This window comes from Acanthisitta chloris, unplaced genomic scaffold (genome assembly GCF_000695815.1).
Source record: "Acanthisitta chloris isolate BGI_N310 unplaced genomic scaffold, ASM69581v1 scaffold17507, whole genome shotgun sequence".
In the NCBI taxonomy this organism is placed as follows: Eukaryota; Metazoa; Chordata; class Aves; order Passeriformes; family Acanthisittidae; genus Acanthisitta; species Acanthisitta chloris.
Genome location: NW_008683441.1, coordinates 12837 through 20449, shown reverse-complemented (window position 1 = coordinate 20449; position 7613 = coordinate 12837). Strand labels below are relative to the sequence as shown.

The window sequence follows — 7613 nt, the reverse complement described above, 5'->3', positions numbered from 1 at the left end:
CTTTCCTCCCTAACTTGGACTAGTCAGCTTGAACCAGTCCATGGGAGAAGCAATGGGAAAAGTCAGTGTTGTCACCAGTGTTTGTCCTGAAAGAGCCATACCTTGTTTTGCATAGTTAAACAGAAAAAACCCCATGGATTAGAGCAGCCTTACAGATGTGATTGCTTCTCTGTGTTTGTGTCTCCATGTGCACACATGGGGGGAGTATTGAGAGTTGCTGAATCACAGCTCACTCTTTGTTCCTGTATTACAGACTCTTGCTGTCAAACCTGATGATGTGTATGCCATGAACCCTCCCAAGTTTGACAGAGTGGAGGATGTGGCTATGCTGACCCACCTGCACGAACCTGCTGTCCTCTACAACCTCAAGGACCGCTACAGCTCCTGGATGATCTATGTGAGTTCCCTCTGCTGGCAAAGAAGAAAGCAAAGCTGTGGGAGCTAAACTTCAGTGAGTCAGATTCAGATTAGATGTTAGGAGAAATATTTTCCCTGTGGGGATGTTCAGGCACTGGAATAGGGAATTGCCCAGGGAGGTGGTGGAGTCACCATCCCTGGAGGTGTTGAAGAGGTGTCTGGATGTGGCACTGGAGGATCTGGGTTAGGGGTTCCAGCAGTGACAGGTTAAGTGTTGGCCCCGATGATCTTAGAGGTCTCCTCCAGCCTTGATGATTCTAAGATTTTATGACTGTTCTGTTTTTTTCCTGCAGACCTACTCGGGTCTCTTCCCCGAAGAGGGGCTGCCGGTGTACAACCCCGAGGTGGTGATGGCCTACCGAGGCAAGAAGCGCCAGGAGGCTCCTCCACACATCTTCTCCATCTCTGACAATGCCTATCAGTCCATGCTGACTGGTGAGCTTCTCTATTTTCACCAGACTCATAGCAAAGACTGTGTCAGAAGCACTGCTTCTGCCAAGTGCCATTCCATATCTGCCATGGGCTCAGTCACCTTTGCCATCTCTTACAGTCTGCTGCCCCAAACCCTTGGTCTGTATCGTGTTGCAGATCCAGGTGTCTGGATCTGGTGCTGCAGGATGTGCTTTAGGGTTTAGGGGTTCCAGCAGTGACAGGTTAATGGTTGGACTTGATGATCTTAGAGGTCTCCTCCAGCCTTGATGGTTCTGTGATTCTATGGATAGGACACACTATCTAGGAAGTCCCCAGTCAGCTCACCTGAACGTGGCTTCAGGCAACATCGTGTGGTCTCAGAACAGAGCTGGTAGAAATATTTTCACCAAAATACATGGTCTTAATTTGAATCAAGTCCTGTTCCTTATTAAATGGTAATAAAGGCAGAAGCAAAAAGGAGTGCAGGATGGAGTGAAGGTGGGGAAGAAAAGACAGAGTGGAGTGTAGGGAGGGGAAGAGAGGAGGAGAGAAGACCATGCACCTTTTCAGTTTTGCCAGCAGAGATTTTGTTTCATCCCCTCTGACAAACGCCAGGTCACAGTTACCTGAGAAGCAGCACTGACTGCAGGTGTTTTCCCTTTGGCAGATCGTGTGAACCAGTCCATCCTGATCACGTAAGTGCAGCTGTCACTTCGGGCTTTGTCTCTAACAGAAAGTGGGCAGTTGATCTTTCTCTCTATGCTTTCTTCTGACAGTGGGGAATCTGGTGCTGGGAAGACTGTGAACACCAAACGTGTCATCCAGTACTTTGCAACCATCGCAGCCGGTGGGGACCCAGCCGTGAAGGAGTCCGGGATGAAGGTGTGAGGAGGAAGGGCTTGGTGAGGGGCAGCTCAGGATGTTAGCCACTTGTGGCTGGAGACAGCACTAGTGACAAAGATTTACCTCAAAGTATCTCTTCTTAGCTTCAGCCACTGTCTGAAAAAGCTATAGGAGCAGGGGCTGAAGCACAGTTAGGGCACAACAAATACAAACCACTGCCACTGCCCAGGTGTAGGTTCACCTGGACTGAAGGTCAGCAGGATCGGTGTCCAGGAAGAATCAGAGGCTCCAGATTCTTCACATGGATCAGTCTGTCCCTGTGTGTGGCTGAGACCTGAGAACTCTGACCATGGGAGGAATTCTGAACAAGAGAAAAATGAGTTGTTTACCCCTTACCCCAGTGCTGGTTCTTGGTACTGGAGTGGAGAAAGAGATGCAGTAACACAGCTGAAATGAAGGGCACGTGGGTGCAGGTGTAATCACATCCCACTGTGCTTTTCAACAAATGTTTAACTGTTCCTGCAGGGTTCGCTCAAGGATCAAATCCTCAGCGCCAACCCACTGCTGGAGGCCTTTGGGAATGCCAAGACTGTGAGAAATGACAACTCCTCACGCTTCGTGAGTCAGTCCTGTGCCTGTCTCTCTGCCCTCCTGCATTGCTAATGCTGTTTGCCTATCCCTCACCATTGGGAGCCCCTGGGCTGGAGGAAATGGTCTTGCTGACCAATTTCCTGGCTCTTTGTGAGATGCTGATGTGTTTGAAGCTGCTTCGTGCTTACAGCTCTGTGGGCTGCTGCAAATTGTTCCCTATCTGTGAATATTTAAGCTAATTCAAGGTGATTTGGAGGTCCTGTCACTGAGTCTCAAGAGAGAAAACCACTCTGAGACTGCTGCAGTGAACACTACCTTTTGTCTGCTTGGCAGGGTAAATTCATTCGCATCCATTTTGGGACCTCTGGAAAACTTGCTTCTGGCGACATTGAGACCTGTGAGTAGCTGAGGGGGCTGACTGCTTTTCTGGAGAGTAAAGAGCCTGCAAAACTTTTCTCTGCATACATGTTCCAGACTTACTGGAGAAGTCAAGAGTCACTTTCCAGCTGAAAGCTGAGAGAAGCTACCACATCTTCTACCAGATCCTCTCCAACAAGAAGCCTGAACTGCTTGGTAAGGACAACCATCACCTGGTGACATAAAGTCAGGATGGGAAACATGTCCTCAATGCTCAGTGCCAGGAACTGTGTGGCTGTACAAGGACACAGACAGCTTTGTCTCCAGAACAGGCTTTCTATCCTGCACACCTGCCCTCCTCGTTACTCTGCCACTGGATTCAGTACTGAAAATGGGTTGGGAATTTTGGCCTCAGTTAGATAGAGATGAACACATATGTGTGGAGATGAACACAGCCCCAGTGGGTGCAAGGGCATTTGGGATGGATTAGTATGTGTCATGTGCCAAGCACATACAAGTCTTAGAGCATCTCAAAAACTGTTTCTGTGCATGGCCCTTGTTCTGTGTCTGCCAGTGCTGAGAGCTCAGTTCCCAGCTCACAACGTATTAAACTGGAAGGACTGAGAACCTCCCTGGGATTTTCTGCTCAGGCAGATGGAATGCAGTGGAAGGCAGATGAATGACTTTACTCTGTCTTTCTTGTCTCTTATTACAAACCCAAGAGTTTGGGAGGCAAAAGGCAGGGAAGGATGTGAAACCTTGCTGAGCCATTGTTCCATTTTCCCTGCCAGGCTGTGGCTCTCACTTCTGTGTTTGCCTTTCAGAGATGCTCCTCATCACAGCCAACCCACATGACTATCCCTTCATCAGCCAAGGGGAGATCTCTGTGGCCAGCATTGATGACCAGGAGGAGCTTGTTGCCACAGATGTGAGTGCTGTGAGTGAGGAGAGACAGCATTGCTTTTACTCTCAGCACCCTTAAAAGCCACTGCTCTATCTGGTGTGCAGGCAGCCATTGACATTCTGGGCTTCAGCCCTGATGAGAGAATGGGGATTTACAAGCTGACAGGGGCAATCCTGCACTATGGGAACATGAAGTTCAAGCAGAAACCACGTGAGGAGCAGGCAGAGCCTGATGGCACTGAAGGTAATTCCTTCATTGCTTAGAGAAAACTGTTTTCAATTCCCCTCATACCGTTTTTTCCCTAGAAATGTAGGGAGTCTTCCAGGAGAAATGCAGTGGTTCCTTGATGAACATGAAAAAAGAGGTTTGACCTTCAAAGTAAATGAGAATGTTAGTCAAGCTTTGGGTAAAGCCCACCAGGTTGCAGGTTTCAGAGTGAGCTCTGTCTAGCTCCAATGCACATTGTATGTCCAAGCTAAGAACAAACTATTTTGGCTTGTTCCTTTGTTTTCCAGAGGCTGACAAAGCAGCATATCTGATGGGCCTGAACTCAGCAGATCTGCTGAAAGCTCTGTGCTATCCTAGGGTGAAAGTGGGAAATGAGTATGTCATGAAGGGCCAAACAGTGGATCAGGTGAGAGTCAGGGAGCAGCTGAGACCATCCTCTCCCTAAGGGACAGGAGTGTGTGCAGGGCACAGCTGAGGATGGTCAGGACCATGACAGCCTGTTAGTGCACTGTGTGGACAGTGTTGGGCATGGTGAGAGGTGGTTCATTCAGGGGATACACCAGCAGTGCCTGACACAGCTGTGTGAACCCTCTCCCTGCAGGTGCACCAGGCAGTGAATGCCATTGCCAAGTCAGTCTATGAGAAGCTCTTCTTGTGGATGGTGATCCGCATCAACCAGCAGCTGGATACGAAGCTGCCAAGGCAGCACTTCATTGGGGTCTTGGACATTGCTGGCTTTGAGATTTTCGAGGTTTGGTTTTACATTGCACTCTCAGACTTGTGGTTGTCTTCAAATGCTTTTTGATTTCTCTGGGCTTTCCTCCTCCTCACCCCAATGCAGCCCTCAAGAACAGGGTGAATGTCTCCGAAGCTGCTTCTGCCTTTGTAGATCCACCACCCAGTTTGTAAGGGGAGAGTCATGGCAGAAGCATAGCCACGAAGCTGCTTCTTCCTCCCCACAGAATCTGTATTTAGTGATGTTAGGGCCACCCAAAAACATGGTCAATGCAGCCTACAGCAACTGTGTGCTGCACAGCACAGCTTTTCTGCAAGCCTGGGCCACTCATGATATGTTCTTCATGCTGTTATCAAAGCCCTTCTGGGACAGTGTGGCTGTGAAATAAACTCAAATAAATAAATTATTAACATACTATCTCAACTCTTAGTTCAACAGCTTCGAGCAGCTGTGCATCAACTTCACCAATGAGAAGCTGCAACAGTTCTTCAACCACCACATGTTTGTGCTGGAGCAGGAGGAGTACAGGAAGGAGGGGATTGACTGGGAGTTCATTGACTTTGGGATGGACCTGGCTGCCTGCATCGAGCTCATTGAGAAGGTGAGTTCCTTACACATCTTGTGCACAAATTGAATCTGGACAGGGTTCTTGAGAGTGTTTGCACTGAGCACCTTCAATGCAATCTCTCTGGGAAGCTTTCAGGTCTCCTAACATACTCCCTTCCTTTAGACACAACCTTGGGATTAATTATCCACTGACTGGGAGTGTATTCTGCCTTCTAAAAAAGACACTGCTTTTCTTTCTCTTTCTTTCTCTTTCTCTCATTCTTTTTCTCTCTTCCTCTTTCTTTCTCTCTCTTTGTATCTCTTTTGCTCCTTCTCTCTCTTCATGTCATTATAAATTGCCATTTCATTGTCACACTTATCCCATTTGTCCTCTCTCTTTGCATATTGGTTCCTCCTTAGCTTTCCCTCTCAGTTAAATGCTAGAAAGCCTCATGTCTGTTTGCTTTTTGTTCATTCTGGGTAAGGAGAAGTCACTGATGTATTCTAAGAAGTTACTGCACAGTTTTTGCCTGACTTCCTTTGTTTTCCAGGCACTGGGTACTCCAGAGCTTTTTATGACAATCTTTTGAGTGCTTTTGAATATCTGGCCAGCTATTCACAAAAAAGTCTTTCCTGTTCTTTCCAGGCTAATTCTCTAGAAAATACCTCTGGTGCTTTAATTGTAGCATTTTGTTAACTCTGTATTATATGACTTGAATTCATCTTATTTGCAAACACCATTTTTCTCTTCAGCCCATGGGCATCTTCTCCATCCTGGAAGAGGAGTGCATGTTCCCCAAGGCAACTGACACCTCTTTCAAGAACAAGCTCTATGACCAGCACCTGGGCAAGTCCAGCAGCTTCCAGAAGCCCAAACCTGCCAAAGGCAAGGCTGAGGCTCACTTCTCCCTGGTGCACTATGCTGGCACAGTGGACTACAACATCTCTGGGTGGCTGGAGAAGAACAAGGACCCTCTGAATGAAACTGTCATTGGGCTGTACCAGAAGTCATCTATGAAAGTTTTATGTCATCTTTATGCCACCTTTCCTTCCATAGATGAAGGTAAGATCAGAGGATTGTGTCTCCTATTTGGTGTTTCCTGAATCAGTGTAGAGTCAGTGCTTGTGTGCTGTGTATTACATGCACAGTTACAATGCTGTCTAAGGGACCTGCAGCAGTTGTCATCCCATTTTCCAGCTGAAGGTGGTGGAAAGAAGAAAGGAACCAAGAAAAAGGGCTCTTCCTTCCAAACTGTGTCTGTCCTCTTTCGGGTAGGTGTGTTCTGTGGCAGAGACTGCTGAGGGCAGCCCTGTCACACCTGTCTGCACGGGCTCACCAGCCACACTTGCTCTGCTGCCACTCTGCAAGTTACCTTTGGAGTCTGCTAAAGGTTAATTTGAGTTCTGCTTTGCTGGTGAGGACTAACGGGATGATGCTGGAGAAGGGAAGTCCTGTGCTTTGTCAGGTTGCACGGTGAGCTGTCTTGGCCATGACCTTTGGTGCTAACAGCATCCTCCCCTTCTTTGGCTGTCCTTGGCTCCTTCCAGCATGTGTCCCTCTGAGTACAGGGTGCTGTGTGGCAGCACAAATCTCAGGTTGCAGCCCCTTGATGCTGCTGTGGTGTATCTATATCCTGGGGCCAGGAACAGGTTCATCCCTGCCTGGCAGGATGTGGAGTGCAGCAATCCCTGGCTGTGGCATGGGCCATACTCAGTGTGTCTCTGTTGCAGGAGGTGATTAAAGACTTGCAATGCTAACAAAAACTGTCCTGCAGAGCAGGTGACTTATGATGTCATAGACAAACTTTGAGTTTTGTAGCTCGATTGTCTTTTAAATACATCTAACATACCTGAGTAATAAAAGCAAAGAAATGAACCCATTTATTCATTTGATCAAAAGTCCTTTTGGTCAAGACAGACCCTATATGTGGGATACACACATATGTATGGGATCCCAGAATACTGTTCATTTCTTTCCACCCTGGTCCTGACTAAGCTCTTATGATCAGCCTTGAACCACTAAAAGACACAGTTTCATTTTAAGACAGGGAAAGTTCTTCCATCGTATCCACTGTTAGCAGCCATTTCCTTTGCTACATAGGGTTGTAGAATATTCACTAGAGGAGTCACAAAAAAACCTCTGAATGTTTATTTTTCACTAGAGTCAAATCACATTGAGAACTGAAGTAACACAGAGATTGCAAATGGTCTTTGTTTGACAGGAAAATCTAAATAAGCTGATGTCCAACCTGCGAACAACTCACCCTCACTTCGTGCGCTGCATCATTCCCAACGAAACAAAGACCCCAGGTAATGCATGAAACAGAGAGTAGGGATGGGCAGAAAGACCAACTGACCAATGCAAGAACAATTACTATATCCCTACGTTGCTCTGTCACAGGCCTGATGGATCACAAGCTTGTTCTGCACCAGCTGCGATGCAATGGTGTTCTGGAAGGCATTCGGATCTGCAGGAAAGGATTTCCCAACAAGATATTATATGGGGATTTTAAACAAAGGTCTGTACCAACATTCTTGTGTTTGCATCAAACCCAGTTCACTTGAGAGAAGAGTTTTGCT

At 47.3% G+C, this 7613-nt stretch overlaps 1 pseudogene; it reads left to right on the top strand.

Annotated features, from left to right (window-relative positions):
• Nucleotides 1-7613, top strand: part of LOC103806265 — a 20052-nt pseudogene that overhangs the window by 1613 nt on the left and 10826 nt on the right.